The 21,981-nt window shown below is 32.1% G+C and overlaps 2 long non-coding RNA genes across 2 annotated transcripts; both read left to right on the plus strand.

The window, feature by feature from the left end:
- Positions 1–2,484: 2,484 nt before the first annotated feature.
- On the plus strand, positions 2,485–16,469 carry LOC123689152. Its single transcript, XR_006750193.1, has 4 exons — positions 2,485–2,588; positions 6,367–6,502; positions 7,145–7,251; positions 16,386–16,469. It is a non-coding gene; the product is annotated as an uncharacterized LOC123689152 (long non-coding RNA).
- Positions 13,285–13,776, plus strand: LOC111002257. The gene is made up of 2 exons (XR_006750192.1): positions 13,285–13,564; positions 13,682–13,776. It is a non-coding gene; the product is annotated as an uncharacterized LOC111002257 (long non-coding RNA).
- Positions 16,470–21,981: the final 5,512 nt, after the last annotated feature.

Consider the following 21,981-nt stretch of genomic DNA (forward strand, 5'->3'; position numbering starts at 1 on the left):
CGTGATACGTTACTGAGAATTGGTTAGCGGGTGTGTAGGGAGCGGAGGGCTGGTTACAAAAAATATTCAGATACACTTCGCTTCGACATTTTAAAAGGAAATTTAAATTTCTAATTTTATTTTAAATAAACGATGTAGACAATTGTATTTGTATTGTTAATCCTACTATTTTGCCTTCCTTATTTAATGATATGACCTTTTGAATTGTTTATAAAGTAAAGTTATTGAATTATGTATCGACCTTTTTTTCAATCGTTGTTTACGACTTACCTGGTACTTAGTGCCTCAAGAAATAATAACGAGGCGCCTGGCTTTGGACTCCTTAAAAAAATAAAAAACTGTCAGTATAAATAAATAAATGTGTAAATAATATTGTCTCAGTTCCCACTCAATTACATTTGCCAAATAATGTGCCTTTCTCATTAATTTCACAAATTATTCTATTTTAATTATCTTCTATGGGGTTAAAAAGTATACACCACCATATTATTGCATCATTGCCTGGAGCTGTTTTAAGTTTCGACGAATTTACCCTTCATACTTTTACTGTTATTATAAGCTCATATATACATACTTCTCCATTACCGTACCACACCTTTTTAATTAGATAAATACCTGAAGGTAATAGGAGTACATTTCTGTTTCGCCAAAAGTTTGAACGTAATTACGATGGCAAATACGGGTGTAGGCCAAAGAAATCCAGAAGTGTGCCCTCATTAAACCTATAACGGGAAGCCTTGTTAGATTCATTTGCTCACATTCCAACAACTTTAGTTTAATAAATTAATTTTATATGGCAATTATGTTTATATATTAAGATTATAACTCAATTCTCAATTTACCATGGAGTGTTCAGAGGAGTTGTTCGGAATAATACCTGCAGCTGAGTTTCATCATCGGACGTCAAGGCAGAAAACCATACGTATAACCTTAACGTCTGTCGTTCCACAACTAAGCGATTAATTAACGATTAAAAGAGGCGATTTCTGCCGCGCACTACCTCTATGTGGAAACAGCAGCCCACTGAGCATTTCCGAACCAATTTGATTTAGGGTCCTTCAAGAAAATTCTTAGCGCCCAATTCTTAAAAGGCCAGCAATGTACTCGCGAGCCCTCTGGCATTGAGAATGTCTATGAGCGGCGGTATCACTCAGCATCAGGTTAGCCTCCTGCTGCTACCTCCTGTAACATAAAAAAAAAGAACAGACTTAAGATCATCTTTTCATCATTTCAAATTGATATAAAAAACAAACAATTATATTAAAAATATAGCCAAAGGTTCATTTATAAATGGGAAAAAACCATAAAAAATATTCAATAAATGTAACTTAGTGATACTTTATTTGGCTATATTGTATGATGGTTTCTATATGGGGTATCCTCATGATGCAGGTGGTTTAGCGCTATGTATATTTAAACCGTATTTCATGATACCTTAAACAAGTCCAGGCATAAATATTGGTCGTTGTTTGTCCAGCCTGTGCGATACAAATCTGAGTTTTTGTATAGTTAGTGTCGATTTAGTGGAACACGAAAAAAGTTTAAGTAAAATAAAATTTTTTTGTATAAACTTGTATTATAAGGACTTATTAATACATTTTATAGGGAAATAATTAAATTATTTACTATATTCTTAACCTGGATACGAATAATAAAAATTAAAATTTGATAAATGGAAAATGAAAACAAATTTAAGTTGAGCGAGGAAAGGACTAACGCGTAGGTCGCCGGCTTATAAATTATTTTTGACTTGACTAAAACTAAGTGAATTTCAATCCAAATAATATAGCAAATACTGTATAAAGTTTTAGAACACATAAGTGCCAACGATAAAAGCGAGATGTTTTTCTACATTTTCACTTCTTTGTTGTCTCGGAATATGAGGTAAATCTTGGACATATTCAAAGAAATTGAATATTTATACTTCTTATCGAGTTTGAGCGGTAAATTGTCTACGTTGGGTTTGGCTACTTATTATATTTCAAACAGAACATAAAAATATATTTGTATTTCGCCTTCTCAAAACTGTCTTATACTTAATCAATAATTATGTTATAGTACCATCTAATATTGTAATTATTTGTTATGTATAATATGTACTGTATCATTTAATTAATTCGGACAGTTCCATCCAAGTTCCATCTCAAACCCCAGTCTACTTTTTATGAATAAGCATAACTCTTTAAGATATCTTGTATTTTAAGATTAACGGATCATTCTAAAAACAAAAACAGTCCAAAAACGTGATGCTTATTCGGAAGGGGCCTTTTACTTCCTGATCATCATTATTCTTCAGTGCCGACAGACAATCAAATTGTGTATTTCTTTATAGAACAAAGGGTAATCGGGCAAGATGCAGCAAAGTGTGTTACTTTTATTTAAGAACTAGAACCTATTTTATAGAAGTTTTAGTCTGTGGACATAGCAAAATAAAATAATACTAATTTGTGCATATTTCCTTTTAGAACAATGCTATCTAATACACTTAGAATCGAGAGTTCCTCTCACTGTACTACGCCGTCTGACCGCAATGGCCCACAGCTGGTTCCAGTCAAAGTTGGCTGTTTACATATCAATTTGGCTACTGAGTAAGTACAATCTTATTTTATACGTTTATATATATATATATCGTAAATTATTCTTGATATTCCCTTTTCATGGATGTGTCAATCCAAAATATGCTTAAAAGTTATCCTAAGATTTGATAGCCCTATAATTTGGCATATTCAAATCGTATGTACGATTCCTGAGTCACCTGGGTGCTTTAAATAATAAAGGATTTTTACTATATATGAACCACTCGCGTACTATAGAATGTAAGCAAACTAATGAAATGTTAATTGCTATGTAACAAATGACAATGTAACAGTTAAACAGGCGTCTGGCTATACTCTCGGGGCGTAACTTTGACGATTTAGGTAATCGCCGCGCTTATAAAACTAAGAAAGCCTGAGTGAGTATAGCCTTCGCTCGTACACATTTTAGGACCAAACCTTTGTCGCGTATCTGGTAATTTTTTTATTATTTTTTTATTAGGTATTTATTACATTCTGAGGCGTAAACTAGCTACTGTGGTCTTTGGCAGAATGTACACTGTATAACTTTCTGCTTCTCAGCATAATGCTGAGCCAGCATATATAAATTTTATTATTATTATATTTTTATTTTAAATTATTATAATTTTTTTCATTGTTTTTGATATCTCATTTTATTTTAAATTATTATAATTTTTTCATTGTTTTTGATATCTCATTTTATTTTTTTGAAGTGAAACTTCTTTAGAATCGTTGTGATTTCAAACCGGATGCAACGGAAAAGCGACAGTAAAAAGGGACAGAAACATTAATTCATATGATTTAACGTGGGAGAAAATGAGATAGATAAACTTCTTTAGAATCGTCGTGATTTCAAACCGGATGCAGCGGTAAAGAGAGACAGAAACATAAATTCATAAGATTTAACGTGGGAGAAAATGAGATAGGAGGCATTATACAGCCTCTCTTTACTGCCGCTTTTTTATTTGATCGAATTTCAAACTTTCGTTGTTTTAGTTTTTGCCAAACTAAAGATTTATATTAAACTTATAAATTAAAATGTATTATTAAAATATACTGTTTTTATAGAACACACATTTAGTTAGTGGAAAATGATTAATTTATATTTGATTAATTATAAAAACTTTGCTTTTAAAGGTTTCACTTTTACCATGTGTGAATTGCACATATGTTTTTGAAGTGAAACTTCTTTAGAATCGTTGTGATTTCAAACCGGATGCAACGAAAAAGCGACAGTAAAAAGAGACAGAAACATTAATTCATATGATTTAACGTGGGAGAAAATGAGATAGATAAACTTCTTTCGAATCGTCGTGATTTCAAACCGGATGCAGCGGTAAAGAGAGACAGAAACATCAATTCACCATATGATTTAACGTGGGAGAAAATGAGATAGCAGGCATTATACAGCCTCTCTTTACTGCCGCTTTTTCATTTGATCGAATTTCAAACTTTCGATGTTTTAGTTTTTCCCAAATTAAAAATTTATATTAAACTTATAAATTAAAATTTATCATTAAAATATACTGTTTTAAAAGAACACACACATTTAGATAATGGAAAATGATTAATTTATATATGATTAATAATAAAAAAAATGTTTTTGAAGGTTTCACTTCTACCATGTGTGAATTGCACATATGTTTTTTCTTCTTTGATTACTGTTATGTGTGTGTGTTTTGTTTGTTATAAATGTTTTGTCTGTGCGTCTGTATTGATTGCCTTCTCAAACATCGTCCAGTGTTTTGCACATAAGACGCATTATACAATCTATTAAAACACATTTTAATACCACCGTAATTTGGGTCAACTATAAAAATATATAGAAAAACAAAGTCAACTTATAAAATAACACCCATCCGAACATTTTCTAGAGACATATATTACACAGATATTTTTTAGCTCGAGGCTTCAGATTTCCCTATCTGTTTCATGATCATTTGTCATTCTAATAGGTAAGAAGGTGATCAGCCTTCTGTGGCTGACACACGCCGTCGACTTTTTTGTCTAAGGCAAGCCGGTTTCTTATTACCTTCACCGTTCAAGTGAATGCGCATATATAATGACACTCCATTGATGCACAGCCGGGAAGCAAACCTACGACCAGAGTAGCACGCCGAAGCTACACTAAGCCATCACTGCTCGACATATCACACAGATAACGAACGTTAATTGGTTATATATTTGTGGCATAGATCAGACAATGATAAGCATATTTTTGCTCAGTATGACTTATTAATATTTCCAGTGTTTTATATTATAGTACCTTCAAGATTTCTTAATAATTTAATTGAATTAGATCTATGGCCACAGATTTACTCTATATGTACATATACATTAGGTATTAAACATAGCTGTAAACTCTACATTTTATTTCATAGATCGACTTTAAATATAATTTATTAGTAAGAACCGCTACCACACGAATTACTCGACGGGATAGTGATTCGGTTTTACCCAAACCGAGGACGGACGAATATGGAAAATGGGTGATTACTTACGTGGGAGCAAAATATTTCTATAGCTTTCCTAATACAAATAAAAGTGTGCTGTCACTGAGTATTGGTCCTCATTAAAAAAAAATCCTCAATTCTAAAAATAAGCTAATTTCTAAAAAATACTAATTTCTAAAAAAAATCTAATTTAAAAAAATCTTCATTTCTAAAAAAATCCTCAGTTCTTAAAAAATACTAATTCCTCATTTTAAAAAGAACCTCTTTAAAAAATCCTAAACCGTTTGCGAGACAATGAAAATTAGTGTTAAAATTATTATGTAATAAATGTCAGTGTATGGTACATGTGGATGTATCAGCAACCTGTCCTAAATAATATATAGATATCTAAATTTATGAGAGGTTGATATGTAAGAACCTAATTACCCTACAAATCACTAATCCTATAAAGGTGGTGGGATTATCAAATCACGATAGGCTTGAAAGAGTCTTCGTTACCTTGAGAGAAATCGACAACGGAATAAAATAGAGCAATATTCATATGATATATTGTTTTAAAACAATATCCTTAGTACTACTTACTTATTCACACCTACATAATATTATGCTTTTGAGCTTTTGGTTTATTGCATCTTCAACTGTTAAACTAAAACTAAACTGTGTCAGCAGTTAGTCAATGTTCAAATTAAATCAGAACATAACTTTTGCCTAAATCAAAAAAGAGGGTATTTGGTGAATGCACACAGGCACAGACACTGCACACATAACACAATGTAATATAATCTTTCTTAAGGTTTTATATCTATAAAACTTACTAACGGATTAACTACGGATTAACTCAAAAGTTCTTAAGAAATTGTAGACTGCTCGTAGGAGCTATACGCTACATCGCGTCTACGAACATCAACGGCGTAGAAGTGCTACGTAAAAGTTGAAACTACAATGGTTCTAAAGTTAGATTGTAGAGAAATGTAACAATAAAAAAATAAAGAATTCGTTCCACACTAAGAATGGTATGCATGTCATCAAGTCCCGAAACTCCGTAATGGGGCATGGGGTAGACAAATTATTACGACAATTATTTTGTATTAAATTCCGTAACCTCTTGGGGCGTACTTTTTATTGCTTTTAGGATTCTGCGTTTACATCTTAAACATGATGGTTTAATTTAGATATTTTTTCTTTACATTTGTTGATTCCGTATGTACTTGCTAATTCTATTAGTTCTCACCCAGGCTTCAAACGCAACCCTACAGGATTAAGAATCTCTCGCTCAACCAATAGGGTTGCTGCTTCGGTAACAAATACATATGGTAATATTGACAAATAAATATACGTGTTAAATAATATTTTTATAGGCGAGGACGGAAAATATTTCTACTACAGATGTTGGTGCTATGTTTTGTACCTCATGCAGCTCTTGTCTTTCAAAACTGTACAGCCATGGCTCAACTGTCACACACAATGGACGCTTCCTTATTCCTTGACCACAAGGTATATTTTAAAATAATTTTGATAAATTTGATATGAAAATATTATAATTTACAATCAAGTATCATTTTCGCTTTTCGCTGTATAAACACTTGGATCTTTTAAACTTCGCAACGTATTTATCATTAGATCGAGTAATTTAAAACGAAGGTTTATTTGTTAGAAAATTCGTAGTGATTGTGAAATAATATTCCCGCAATATGTTGTAATTCTTGTAAAATAACGCTGTTGCACGTGAACGTGCAGGCAAGATCTCAGTGACATATGAAAACTATTTATCTACTATTAGATTGAGTTATTGATGAAATAATTGAAGACAATTTCATGTATATTTTTTATTTATATTTTTAGCCTTATATCAGAATCAATATATACATTATAGCTATTGTTTTTTGTTGTCTATGATAACTGATTCCGTGTGCCCACTGGCAAAGACCTCCCCATTTTTACATTTCAATTTACAAACAATTTAATGCACGTACAAATAAATAATAATTATAATTGATCTTATTATTGAGTTTATTAATAATACTCTGATTTATTTCTAAAAGATATCGAAAATTATAATATAGTGCGGTTGATTAATTCACAGCGTTTATTACAGATAATTTGAAATACTATACTTTTCTTAAAGTTTTGTTACAGGTGGCGGCAATTTTGTTACATTGTGAGTCTGTGTTGGCAATCCAGGATGAACGCGTCGCCGTAACCAAGTACTTGGTTCAGGGGGTGAATGAACAAAGGTCGAATCGGTGAGATTTCCTTTCTATTTTTAGACTAAATAAATAGAACAGTGTTAGCCGAATGGGTCTGTCTTTGATAATTATGCATACGTATTGCACATTTTGTTAAACAAATAATGGTTTTTCTTACTCGTTTGGTATTTGAAATATTGCAAGAAACCGACAAATTTTTGTGTAAAAAATCGATACTGTGTAGGCAGGTGCTAGCGATGACTTGCCAAAAATGAAATATTGGTTTGGTTGAATATTGCTCCAATTTTTTATATAATCTTAATAATGTTTGCTTTGCATAAAAGTTTTTTTATGTAACAGGAGACAAAGGCTAGAGGCTCATCGCTTAAGTTACACCGCCGCCCATGGACACATTGCCAGAAGGCTCGCAAGTGTGTGGCCAGCCTTTTAAGAAGAACTCTAAACTGAAATGTATGGACAATCCTCTCTAGTGGTTGCAATAACGAATATAATTAGCATAATAATAGCTGATTCTCTAAGTCTTTTAAAAGCGTCTTGTGCGTCGGTGTTTGGTTGTTCTTGCTTAAAACGGTTTTAGTGTAAACTTTTATTACATTAGCTGCAATATAATAAAAATTTACACAAATGTAATATCAGATAGAGATAACGTTAAATAAAGCTTAAGTAGCCATTGAATAACACTTATAGTGTTTATTTATATAATCGAAATAAATGTTTTATACTCAGACTAACAATTTGAAGGGTTTCATTTGAATTGAATTAATAAAAAGAAACAGAATTTTGTTTCTTCCATGATCAAAACACGAGTTTTCCAAAAAAATTAATAAAAATTATAGCCAAAATATATATAAAACATTATATTCAATACTTATCTATTCGCGAAAGGTTATTTATTTACTTGTCCTCTGATAAAGACTACCTCAATTTTTCCAATCTTGGTGTTATCTCAGTTCGAATCCACTTTGGACCCGCTACCTTTTTATATCGTGTTCCCATATTCTTATCTGCCCGCCTCTCTTTCGTTTCAGTTCCCCACACTGATACATTGGTACAAGAAAAATAAAATGCAATATTTAATGTGACAAACACTTATAGTAACCAAGAAGAGATAAAAAAATAATCCACCCTTAAATTATAAAAACTTAAGGAAAATTATAATTACTTAAGGTTAAATAAACTTTCTTGAGGTCGTAGATTCGATTGCCAGGTTGTTAACCAATGGACTTTCTTTCTATGAGCGCATTTAACATTTGCTCTAAGGGTAAGACCTATATCGTTGACGTTGTGTGACAGGCGCAGGAGGCTGATCGCCTATAAGACAAATTATCATGAAACAAATTCAGAAATTTGAGGCCTCGACCTAAAAAGGTTATAAGGCCACTGACTTTAAATGATTTCCTATATGTGTATAACAAGTATGATACAATATGATTTGATTTCAGGAAATTTAACCTCTATCGTCTTATTCCATCAATAGTTACATGCATTTCATATTGTTTCAAGAAATGAGAATTCAATTACGTTTTAAAGCAACAGAACTGTAAACAATCTATTTATATTTTTAGAGCGAGCGATCAAAAATGTATTAAACATTTAATGTTTGCTTTACCAATGTCTGGTGTAGACAACTCATGTTAAGCTATTGAAGCAAAATAAATAGCTATTGATAATTTCATGAAGCAAATGTTTCTTGGACAGCCAAATAAAAAGCGCTTTTTGCTTAAGCTTTATGATTTATTATGGTTAATATTCGTGATTGATATGCTTTATGAAGGCAGAGATATGTGTCTATTGCTGTGATTACTTTCTATATGATGAATGAAAACTCATATGTTTCGAAAATAAACATTTATAGTTTACTAGCTGACCTGGCGAACTTTGTTCCGCCTTAATGGCAATAAATAAGCAGTTTGGGTTTTTTTATTGGAAAAAATACAAAAAAATTAAATACCTACATTAATCATTCATTATTATTTCTGTATTTTAGTACATAGGTTGCTCTTCACTTAAGTACCTTGTGATACACATTTTTTCATTTTTTGTTTTATTATCAGGCGCAAAAACAAACAACGCTGATGGTCTTCCGACCCGTGAACATGCCACGTATAATTGACCATGGGAAAAACATGAATGTTCTAGATTTAAACCACAAACTTTTAAGGATTGGCCTTGTGATTTGTTGATGGTCATGGCAAATGCAATAAACTTCCTTTTGTTGGTATTTCAACAGGGGTACATTCGTTTGAACTACTAAATCTAATTCCTGGTGATCATATTCACGTTCCCGTTCCAATACTCGATTAAATGCGTCATTCGACAACAACAACAAATAGAAACATTCATCATTCTTTGGATGAACTGTATACATACGACAATACCGAGTTTTATAGTTCTCTTCACTGTTTATACGAATGGGCAATAGCACTATCATTATAATTAAATTGTAAATTGTAAAAATAATTAAACGTATTTATTTAATAGAAATATTTTGAATATTGATTTCTTACAAATATCAAATTGTCATATATACGTCATTACATAGCTGTCATTATACGTCAATTACATAGCTATCATTTGCGTTTTATTATTCCAAGTCTGATTCTTATTTGTTATACCACTTTTTATAGTGACTGACGTTTCATGTCAAGTCCCACGGGAACGCTGTCGAACGGGATAAAAAGTATCCTATGTCCGTCTCCTGGCTCTAAGCTACCTCCATACCAATTTTCACTCAAATCTGTTCTTTCGTTCTTGAGTTATAAGTGGTGTAACTAACACGACTTTCTTTTATATATATAGACTAGCTGACCTGGCGAACTTTGTTCCGCCTTAATGGCAATAAATAAGCAGTTTGGGTTTTTTTATTGGAAAAAATACAAAAAAATTAAATACCTACATTAATCATTCATTATTATTTCTGTATTTTAGTACATAGGTTGCTCTTCACTTAAGTACCTTGTGATACACATTTTTTCATTTTTTGTTTTATTATCAGGCGCAAAAACAAACAACGCTGATGGTCTTCCGACCCGTGAACATGCCACGTATAATTGACCATGGGAAAAACATGAATGTTCTAGATTTAAACCACAAACTTTTAAGGATTGGCCTTGTGATTTGTTGATGGTCATGGCAAATGCAAGACGTATCGGATTTTAAATTCAAACGGCATATCGGTTGGGATCATCGGGATCCTCGGAATAAGAACTTCCTCACCTTTGAATTTTCCTATCATTATCGTAGCGTAAATTACATTGTTCTTCAATTTTCTAACCACCAAACGCATACCATTATGTAGTTCAGGTCATCTACATCTTTATTCTTTTTCTTCTTTTTTATCAGTAAGCAATGTAACTCTCATGTTTGTTGTCAGCTGCAGTTTCGTCACATAGCGCCATAGATTTGACGATTTGAGGCAAGCGTTTATTTCGTCGACAGCCGTAGATCTTGGAATTACTGGCAGTATTTGGCGGAAATCGCCAGACAGTAAAATCATTGCTCCTCCAAAACATCTCGATTCATTGCGTAAATCTTTTAATGTTCGGTTAAGTGCTTCCAATGCACGTTTATGCGCCATTGTGCATTCGTCCCAGATGATGATTTTCGATGCCGCTAAAACTTTGGCCATTGCTGAGTGTTTTGCAATATTACACGTTGGTTCTCCAATAGTTTGAAGATTTAACGGTAATTTTAATTCTGAATGAGCCGTACGGCATCCTTCTAACAATGTGGCTGCTATTTCAGAAGAAGCAACTGCAACCGCTATGTTGGATCTCGCCCGAACAGTTGCTAAAACTAATGACATGAGGAATGTCTTGCCAGTTCCACCAAGGGCATCTAGGAAATATAAACCACCATTTTCATCATCGTTTGCCTTCATTAAAGTATCATAAACTTCCTTTTGTTGGTATTTCAACAGGGGTACATTCGTTTGAACGGATAAACTTTCCAATATGACCCGTCGATTTGAATGCTCAAATTTTTTTTGTAGATAGTACTCACCATAAGAAAGCGTTTTGTAAAGTATTAAGTTGCGGAAACTTACGGTTCATGAGATATATTTATTTATACTTTCCATACAAATGGACAAATATCATTCCATAACACGCCATAACACAATGAATTTGACAAATAACTGATGTCAAACATCAACCATTTCACGTATCGATTAGTGAAGGGTTCGAAAAATTTGACGTATCGATGAAATGAAAAAAAATAACTTTTCAAAATGGACCATAGATTATTTGTAACTTATGATCAAATTAATTATTTGTAATCAAAAAACTTAATTATTATCTAGTTCGGTTAGGTTAGGTTAGTATATGAATATTTTTTTTAATAACATTTTATTTAATAACCTAAAAGTACCCAACACCGAATCAAAGCACCCCACTATCCACGTGGTCTTGTCTGTCCTACCCCTAGAGTGTATATAAATAATCGGAGCCGTTCAAAAACCGAATTATTATCTAGTTCGGTTAGGTTAGGTTAGTATATGAATATTTTTTTTAATAACATTTTATTTAATAACCTAAAAGTACCCAACACCGAATCAAAGCACCCCACTATCCACGTTGTCTTGTCTGTCCTACCCCTAGAGTGTATATAAATAATCGGAGCCGTTCAAAAACCGAATTCTTATCTAGTTCGGTTAGGTTAGGTTAGTATATGAATATTTTTTTTAATAACATTTTATTTAATAACCTAAAAGTACCCAACACCGAATCAAAGCACCCCACTATCCACGTTGTCTTGTCTGTCCTACCCCTAGAGTGTATATAAATAATCGGAGCCGTTCAAAAACCGAATTATTATCTAGTTCGGTTAGGTTAGGTTAGTATATGAATATTTTTTTTAATAACATTTTATTTAATAACCTAAAAGTACCCAACACCGAATCAAAGCACCCCACTATCCACGTGGTCTTGTCAGTCCTACCCCTAGAGTGTATACAAATAATCGGAGCCGTTCAAAACCCGAATTATTATCTAGTTCGGTTAGGTTAGGTTAGTATATGAATATTTTTTTTAATAACATTTTATTTAATAACCTAAAAGTACCCAACACCGAATCAAAGCACCCCACTATCCACGTTGTCTTGTCTGTCCTACCCCTAGAGTGTATATAAATAATCGGAGCCGTTCAAAAACCGAATTATTATCTAGTTCGGTTAGGTTAGGTTAGTATATGAATATTTTTTTTAATAACATTTTATTTAATAACCTAAAAGTACCCAACACCGAATCAAAGCACCCCACTATCCACGTGGTCTTGTCTGTCCTACCCCTAGAGTGTATACAAATAATCGGAGCCGTTCAAAACCCGAATTATTATCTAGTTCGGTTAGGTTAGGTTAGTATATGAATATTTTTTTTAATAACATTTTATTTAATAACCTAAAAGTACCCAACACCGAATCAAAGCACCCCACTATCCACGTTGTCTTGTCTGTCCTACCCCTAGAGTGTATATAAATAATCGGAGCCGTTCAAAAACCGAATTATTATCTAGTTCGGTTAGGTTAGGTTAGTATATGAATATTTTTTTTAATAACATTTTATTTAATAACCTAAAAGTACCCAACACCGAATCAAAGCACCCCACTATCCACGTGGTCTTGTCAGTCCTACCCCTAGAGTGTATACAAATAATCGGAGCCGTTCAAAACCCGAATTATTATCTAGTTCGGTTAGGTTAGGTTAGTATATGAATATTTTTTTTAATAACATTTTATTTAATAACCTAAAAGTACCCAACACCGAATCAGAGCACCCCACTATCCACGTGGTCTTGTCTGCCCTACCCCTAGAGTGTATATAAATAATCGGAGGCGCGGAGGAAGAGCAGCCCCCACCCGCCGTAACAAAGCACAGGCATGAAATGCCTGTGCTTTGGTACGCAAGGGTGAAGGGGCTGCGTTTTCCGTAGCGCCGGAGCCGTTCATAAACCGAATGATTATCTAGTTCGGTTAGGTTAGGTTAGTATATGAATTTCTTTTTTCTAAGAACTGTTTCTGAAATCATCAATAAACATATAAAAAACTAATATTTATATCATATTATTATATTATATTTGAATAAAATTCAAGTTTTTATTCTAAAAAAACTATCGACAAATTAAAAAAACGATTTTGATGCAAAATGTCACGTCTCTAATAACTAATGGAATCTGTATGGCTAAAGTCCTTTGCCTTTCCCATTAGGGATAAATTGAAAATAAAAAAAAATAAGCAATGGAAAATGTACGATTTATTTACGAATTTCTATACATTATACAGGTTTAAATAATCTTTATTAATATTTAGACGGAACTCCGGCAGAAAAAATAACTTGGAGGTGTTCCATTCAAGGTAAAGAGACACTTACATAATCAGTATTATCAAATTAAGGGACACATTTCTAAATTGTTACCATTCTAACCTTAAAATTTTAAATATGAATATCTCCGTAACTATGGGTTTCCGCAGGTTGGGAATGACACAGGGGGTATTTCTCCATCCCCTCTTCCATCTCCCATCAAAAAAACCTCAAAAATCGACGGGTCATATTGGAAAGTTTAACCGTTTGAACTACTAAATTTAATTCCTGGTGATCATATTCACGTTCCCGTTCCAATACTCGATTAAATGCGTCATTCGACAACAACAACAAATAGAAACATTCATCATTCTTTGGATGAACTGTATACATACGACAATACCGAGTTTTATAGTTCTCTTCACTGTTTATACGAATGGGCAATAGCACTATCATTATAATTAAATTGTAAATTGTAAAAATAATTAAACGTATTTATTTAATAGAAATATTTTGAATATTGATTTCTTACAAATATCAAATTGTCATATATACGTCATTACATAGCTGTCATTATACGTCAATTACATAGCTATCATTTGCGTTTTATTATTCCAAGTCTGATTCTTATTTGTTATACCACTTTTTATAGTGACTGACGTTTCATGTCAAGTCCCACGGGAACGCTGTCGAACGGGATAAAAAGTATCCTATGTCCGTCTCCTGGCTCTAAGCTACCTCCATACCAATTTTCACTCAAATCTGTTCTTTCGTTCTTGAGTTATAAGTGGTGTAACTAACACGACTTTCTTTTATATATATAGATTTTAATTTTATACTGTTTCTTTAATAATCCTATGGGTTGGAGCAGCAAAATATTCGAATTCAAATAAATAGCCAGAAGTAGCGACTTTTCCACAGACTAACAAACAAATTAAATGAAACATCAGTTTGTTAACTGATGTTAAATAATATACCTATTTCTTAACATCTTAATATATATATTTCTTGTGTGCGTGTGTATGTGACTGAACTCCTCCTAAACGACTGGACCGATTTAGACGAAATTTTTTGTGTGTGTTCAAGGGGATCTGGGAATGGTTTAGATTCACAATTTTGTCCGCTGGACAATGTTTTTTTCATTAATTTTCAATTTATTAGTTGTTGTTGATTTTGGAATGTTTTACATTGGATCCGACAGACGGCGCTACCATCGCAGTGTCAAATTTTAAATAATATTCGAATTTTAATTTTAGTCTGTCCCGAAATTTAAAAAAAGTTTTGTTATCATTGTGTTATATCGTGTGTGACCATGTGCTGGATCGTTAGATATTATCATAACATTTGAATAATAATTTTCATCAAAATGGCTTATTTAAAATTGAAATTTTGAAATTAAAGACGTGTAGACAGGACAACGTCTGTCGGATCCGCTAGTATATTTATGTAGTTCTTCACTCTTACAACACACTTGTACAAATTGCGGACATAGATTTCTATTCCACAGGCAGAGTTCATTATTACTAATTTTCTTAAATTAGTAATAATAAAAAGGAAATTAAACTTTAAAAAGCTTAGTGTTATTGTGGCAGTGTACCTTCAATGCTGGCAGCATTTCCATTGAGAGATCATCGAGAAAAGCACCTGCACCGGTACTATATACCAGGAGCTGATATAAATCTTTAATTAGCCCATGTGCACTAAAAATATAAAAAAATACATAACAATAACTAAAATGTAAGGTTAAAATTAAACTATAATTAGAAGCAACTAAACTGGCTTGAACGAGATCGCTAAATAGCGATAAAGCGGCCTTCATGAAGGGATTTAGCCATAAAACCAAATGGCTAATTGGATTAAACAAGATTATAATCATATTACTTCGTAGATATAAAGTTTGGCGCTACACTACTGACTTCAGGTGTCACTGCAGTGAGTTAACTGAATTTAAGCCAGACCATGCTTGTTGGCTACAGCGTAATTTGCTGCTAAGTAAGCACGCAAATTATATTGTTTTTAACCTTATTTCAACGTGTGGCCATATGATTGAAGAAAGTCTATTGGAAAATTTATTAAAATTGTTTGAAATACGAATTTCAGTTCTTGATTGTATATTTTGAAAATTTACCTACTGCGTTAAGAATTTCCCAGTAACTTTTTTCTAAAGCCTACGTATATAATTTAAATATTGAACTATTAAAGTTTTTGGTATTAATAATTGTGTATATCATTACATAGGCATACTTAGAAAAGACTAAGATGGAGCATGGCACACAAAAGATAACAGTGCTGAAGTGCCTTTGAAAAATATGTTTATTTTGGAATATAAGATACAGGTATCACTTTCCCTACGTCATTAAATTTGAATGGGCATCCCTACTCATCGGCAAAGACAGAGGTCATTGACCGAGAAAAAAGCCGGGGTAAAAAACTTTCGGTACTCTTTTAAAATAGAAAATCATCAAACAACACTTATTTTAAAACATATATCGCAAATAAATACGTCTATTGTCGTGGATTTGGCTGTTTCCTCTGGTTGTTTTTTATAACACTTACTGTTTATTGCGCATATAGATAGAATAATCGAAAGGGTCCACAGCTAAGGTTCAAACTTAAGACCATCAAAACCGAAACTTAACTGTCACACACTCAACCTTACAATCGTCTAGAGAGACTGTCTGAATTACCTACATGCGCAAAAGTAGTGCTTATTATTTAAATGCCGGTGACGCACTCGCATGCCCTCTGACAATGAGAGTGACCGTGGGCGATAGCATTAATTAACATCAGATGTGCCTTCTGCCCATGAAATAAAACTGACAAGAAGAAAAAAAACTACAATTTTTAACCACCTCTGTTTAATTTCAATTATAGCATACATTTGGAGCGAGTGTTTTCATCGACGGACCAGAAGTTGCTTCACATACAAGACACATTACCAGAGAAGCTGAAGAATATTCTATAGTAAGTAATTTCTTATTACTTTTTATATGGCTATCTAACGAATATGTATATACTTGTGTTATATATAATACTATTTATTAACATTTAACAGTCACATATTAATATAAGATATGCTTTATTAGGCACCATAACTCAAGAGCGTCGGGCAAGATTTAATACACATACAGTTACATGCATAATGTATATATTTATAAAAGTTTACCACATCATACATAGTACTAAATCTACGATATATGATACAAAGTTTATCTCAAACATATGGCAATTTAGGTAAATAAATGTTAAAACAAATTCAATTAAATATATATACGATAAATACCATAAATATTTTTTCAAGCAAAAAAAAACCAGCAGCAATATTAACAGCGGATTAGGTAAAAGATAGACACTTACCAATTTCTTTAAAACCGATCAGCCCGCTACCGAATATATCCAAGTACAGATAAGTACTGTTTAATCCGTTAAAATCGCGAAGAACTCAAGAGAGAGGTGCCTGAACTTTTAGTTTGGTTTTTGCAGAAGGAATTTGGAAAATTTAGAGTTTGCTCTGGATTTGATATAAATAACTTTAAGAGATCTAATTTAAGAGATCGCTTGTAAGTGGTAAGGCCACCCGTTGCATCCCTTGTAATTTTTATGCATTGTGTTATTTGTGTTTCTTTGCAACGAAGTGCGATATAAATAAATAAATCAAATATTTATGAAAATTCGGAAAATAATACAATCCATTTCGATCATTCAATGGAAAATATAAAAATAATAATCCAGTGGCTTTACAACCCCTATATTTGGGTGATGCAATCTGATGTGGCTTTACTGAAAAAAAAATTATTTTATTGACAGTATCATAATCATATCAGTATCAGTTATCAGCACATGTCATCGATTTATGAGTTTGTACTATGCCTAATCCACTTGATGCCTTTTTCATAAGTGTGATTGTTAACCGAATACATATAAAGAACATTTATTTATTAAGTGCACAGGCGTGATCCGAACGCACGATATGGGATGAGGATTGCTTAAGAACGAGGAAAACTTTTTCGTTCGCAGTTATAAAAACAAATAGTGTAAGTAAACGAGTCGTTTCAGTGCGAATAGAAACAATCCAATTGAATAAATAAGAAATTATTTTCATGGTATCATAAATATTTATACCAATAAGATAATTGGTCGTTTCATATAATGTATGAAAATTCAATTCGCGTTTGATTCGTTGTAGCCTTTACATTATGCTAATTACTTCGGTTTTTATTGTTATGGTGACATAAAACGTTTTCACTATATATACGTTGCGTTTAATCAAAGTGTTTACGTAAAATAACAGTACATAGAATCCTTTTTTGTTCCTATAATAGTGGGCAAACGGCTACTGACAGTCATTAATACCGCCGCCCATGGACACTCACATTGCCTTCTGCTCGTCCTTAAAAATTGGTACGCTCGATTGTGGCACGATGGACCTCATACGGGTGATATTTCGTATTCTGTATTGAAGTCCGATGGTAAAGATACACTCATATTGATTGCCAGTTCTGAAATCAAGGTTGAAGGGACGTACTGGCAATAAAAATTCCCGTCTTTTAATAATCTGATAGATATATATTCTTTTAACAAACATCTCTGCGTATATGATATATTCTTTAATTTATATTATCTAGATTTGTGGAGCATAAATGTCCATTAGAACACGAGAAAGCTATCTCGAAAGAAGATTAGAAAACTAAAAAGTACACTGTTAAAATGGTTTCTTTAAAACCTTTCTTAACTCAAGAATAAAACTCTATTGCAAATTAAATTATTTTGCTACTAAGATATACATAAAGTATATGTGTGATGTTCCGTAAAATTCACATTGTACGTCTCAATGTTTTTTCTTGATGTAAAAACGGCTTGACTGATTCTTATGAAATTTTGTGGGCATATTGGGTATCCCTGCAGAATCGGACAACAACTACTTTTCATCCCCCTAAATGTTAAGGGTAGTCCACCCCTAAATATTTTTTTAAAATTTTTAGATAAATGATTATTTTTTTATCAACTGTGATACAGTCTCTACGATCAACCCCTATTTTTTTTATTATAAATGATATACATGGAAAAACGACGTTTGCCAGGTCAGCTAGTAATTCATATTTTAATTACAGAATATTTAAATGTCATTTTATTGCTATCAATTGTTGATGTTTGTAATATTACGCATTTTACAACGAACGAATGTTCGTTCTTGTTTTTTCAGTATATATTATGAGTACTGTCAATTTCTTTGTGAACAACCAGATTCCAGTACAGTTTTAAATCATCTTTCGTTTATATTCGAACATAATAAGATAATATATTAGAAATGTTTATATAAGTATAGAATACTACTAGCCTAGACTACTCTAGTGTTAAGCTTTGAAAACTGTTTGCGTCGAGTAAATTGAGAAAATAGTACTGAGAACTGTCTTCTCTATCAGAACTGTTTATGAAATGCAGTTTAAAGAGATAAAATCCGTAGATCATAAATTTTAAAACCGTTAAAGCCAACAGTAATTGTATTATGAACGCGGATTTAATTTGCATAAAATTTATGAAACGTAGTGTGTCCGTAACAAATCATTACAAATATTATCACAATATCACTTATTATTGTATTGTTATTGTTTTTTTTTGTTTTTTTTTGTTTTTTTTGTTGTTTTTTTGTTTTTTTTTGTTTTTTTTATAGAACAGGGGGAAAACGGGCAGGAGGCTCACCTGATGTTAAGTGATACCACCGCCCATGGACACTCTCAATGCCAGAGGGCTCGCGAGTGCGTTGCCGTTGTTGTTTCTGTTATGTATGTTTTTTCCTTCTTATTGTATTTGTAATATATATTTTTGTACTTCTTGCCTACCTTATGTAATTTAATCTATGTTATTTTTTCCTTTACTCACAGTGGTTGTCTGGAAGAAATCGCTCGAATGCGATAATGCCGCCAGTTCCTTTTTATTAAATTATGTTTATTTTTTTTTCCTTTTATGTAATGCAACGAAGTCTTAATAAATAATTAAATAAAATATAAATAAGTTTTGATTTTTTTAACCTTCGAAGATTAGAATTCCATTTTCATAATTGACCAAATTAGAATTAGATTTTCGGAAGGATTTTGTATTAATAATAATTAATCGACTCAATTGTCGGTTATATTACTAAAACAATTTGCTTTACCCATCATAAACGTTTTGTATAAGCTTTGATAGATCTTCTTAAGAAGTCAAGATAAGACAGGCTCTTTGAGGTAGCCACAATGCTGCAAGATTTATGCCTTTTACGGAGCTTATCATGCGTCTAGTTTCTGTTTGTGTTGTAAATGGGGCATGTGACATACTTCCTCATCTGTTTTGATTATCATTTTTATCGGCAAGTATGTGATCTATCTGTAAACAATGTAAAACTACTATAAATAAATTTATATCTTATTCACACTAGATTGCCATAATGAAATGTTAACAAATAGTTTTACTTGGAAATGACTTCTATCAGTTCGGAATCGAACTCAGGATTTGGCCCTAAACATATGTAAATATATAATATGCTTAATTTATTTAACCATTAACACGCAGCACATACCGGGAAGATGTGATGTCAATCGGGTAAGTTGAAATTGCATTTGACATTCTTCAGAAACCAAAGTAAAATATGTTTACCGCCGCCCATGGACACTCACATTGCCTTCTGCTCGTCCTTAAAAATTGGTACGCTCGATTGTGGCACGATGGACCTCATACGGGTGATATTTCGTATTCTGTATTGAAGTCCGATGGTAAAGATACACTCATATTGATTGCCAGTTCTGAAATCAAGGTTGAAGGGACGTACTGGCAATAAAAATTCCCGTCTTTTAATAATCTGATAGATATATATTCTTTTAACAAACATCTCTGCGTATATGATATATTCTTTAATTTATATTATCTAGATTTGTGGAGCATAAATGTCCATTAGAACACGAGAAAGCTATCTCGAAAGAAGATTAGAAAACTAAAAAGTACACTGTTAAAATGGTTTCTTTAAAACCTTTCTTAACTCAAGAATAAAACTCTATTGCAAATTAAATTATTTTGCTACTAAGATATACATAAAGTATATGTGTGATGTTCCGTAAAATTCACATTGTACGTCTCAATGTTTTTTCTTGATGTAAAAACGGCTTGACTGATTCTTATGAAATTTTGTGGGCATATTGGGTATCCCTGCAGAATCGGACAACAACTACTTTTCATCCCCCTAAATGTTAAGGGTAGTCCACCCCTAAATATTTTTTTAAAATTTTTAGATAAATGATTATTTTTTTATCAACTGTGATACAGTCTCTACGATCAACCCCTATTTTTTTTATTATAAATGATATACATGGAAAAACGACGTTTGCCAGGTCAGCTAGTAATTCATATTTTAATTACAGAATATTTAAATGTCATTTTATTGCTATCAATTGTTGATGTTTGTAATATTACGCATTTTACAACGAACGAATGTTCGTTCTTGTTTTTTCAGTATATATTATGAGTACTGTCAATTTCTTTGTGAACAACCAGATTCCAGTACAGTTTTAAATCATCTTTCGTTTATATTCGAACATAATAAGATAATATATTAGAAATGTTTATATAAGTATAGAATACTACTAGCCTAGACTACTCTAGTGTTAAGCTTTGAAAACTGTTTGCGTCGAGTAAATTGAGAAAATAGTACTGAGAACTGTCTTCTCTATCAGAACTGTTTATGAAATGCAGTTTAAAGAGATAAAATCCGTAGATCATAAATTTTAAAACCGTTAAAGCCAACAGTAATTGTATTATGAACGCGGATTTAATTTGCATAAAATTTATGAAACGTAGTGTGTCCGTAACAAATCATTACAAATATTATCACAATATCACTTATTATTGTATTGTTATTGTTTTTTTTTGTTTTTTTTTGTTTTTTTTGTTGTTTTTTTGTTTTTTTTTGTTTTTTTTATAGAACAGGGGGAAAACGGGCAGGAGGCTCACCTGATGTTAAGTGATACCACCGCCCATGGACACTCTCAATGCCAGAGGGCTCGCGAGTGCGTTGCCGTTGTTGTTTCTGTTATGTATGTTTTTTCCTTCTTATTGTATTTGTAATATATATTTTTGTACTTCTTGCCTACCTTATGTAATTTAATCTATGTTATTTTTTCCTTTACTCACAGTGGTTGTCTGGAAGAAATCGCTCGAATGCGATAATGCCGCCAGTTCCTTTTTATTAAATTATGTTTATTTTTTTTTCCTTTTATGTAATGCAACGAAGTCTTAATAAATAATTAAATAAAATATAAATAAGTTTTGATTTTTTTAACCTTCGAAGATTAGAATTCCATTTTCATAATTGACCAAATTAGAATTAGATTTTCGGAAGGATTTTGTATTAATAATAATTAATCGACTCAATTGTCGGTTATATTACTAAAACAATTTGCTTTACCCATCATAAACGTTTTGTATAAGCTTTGATAGATCT

This window comes from Pieris rapae, chromosome 4 (genome assembly GCF_905147795.1).
Source record: "Pieris rapae chromosome 4, ilPieRapa1.1, whole genome shotgun sequence".
In the NCBI taxonomy this organism is placed as follows: Eukaryota; Metazoa; Arthropoda; class Insecta; order Lepidoptera; family Pieridae; genus Pieris; species Pieris rapae.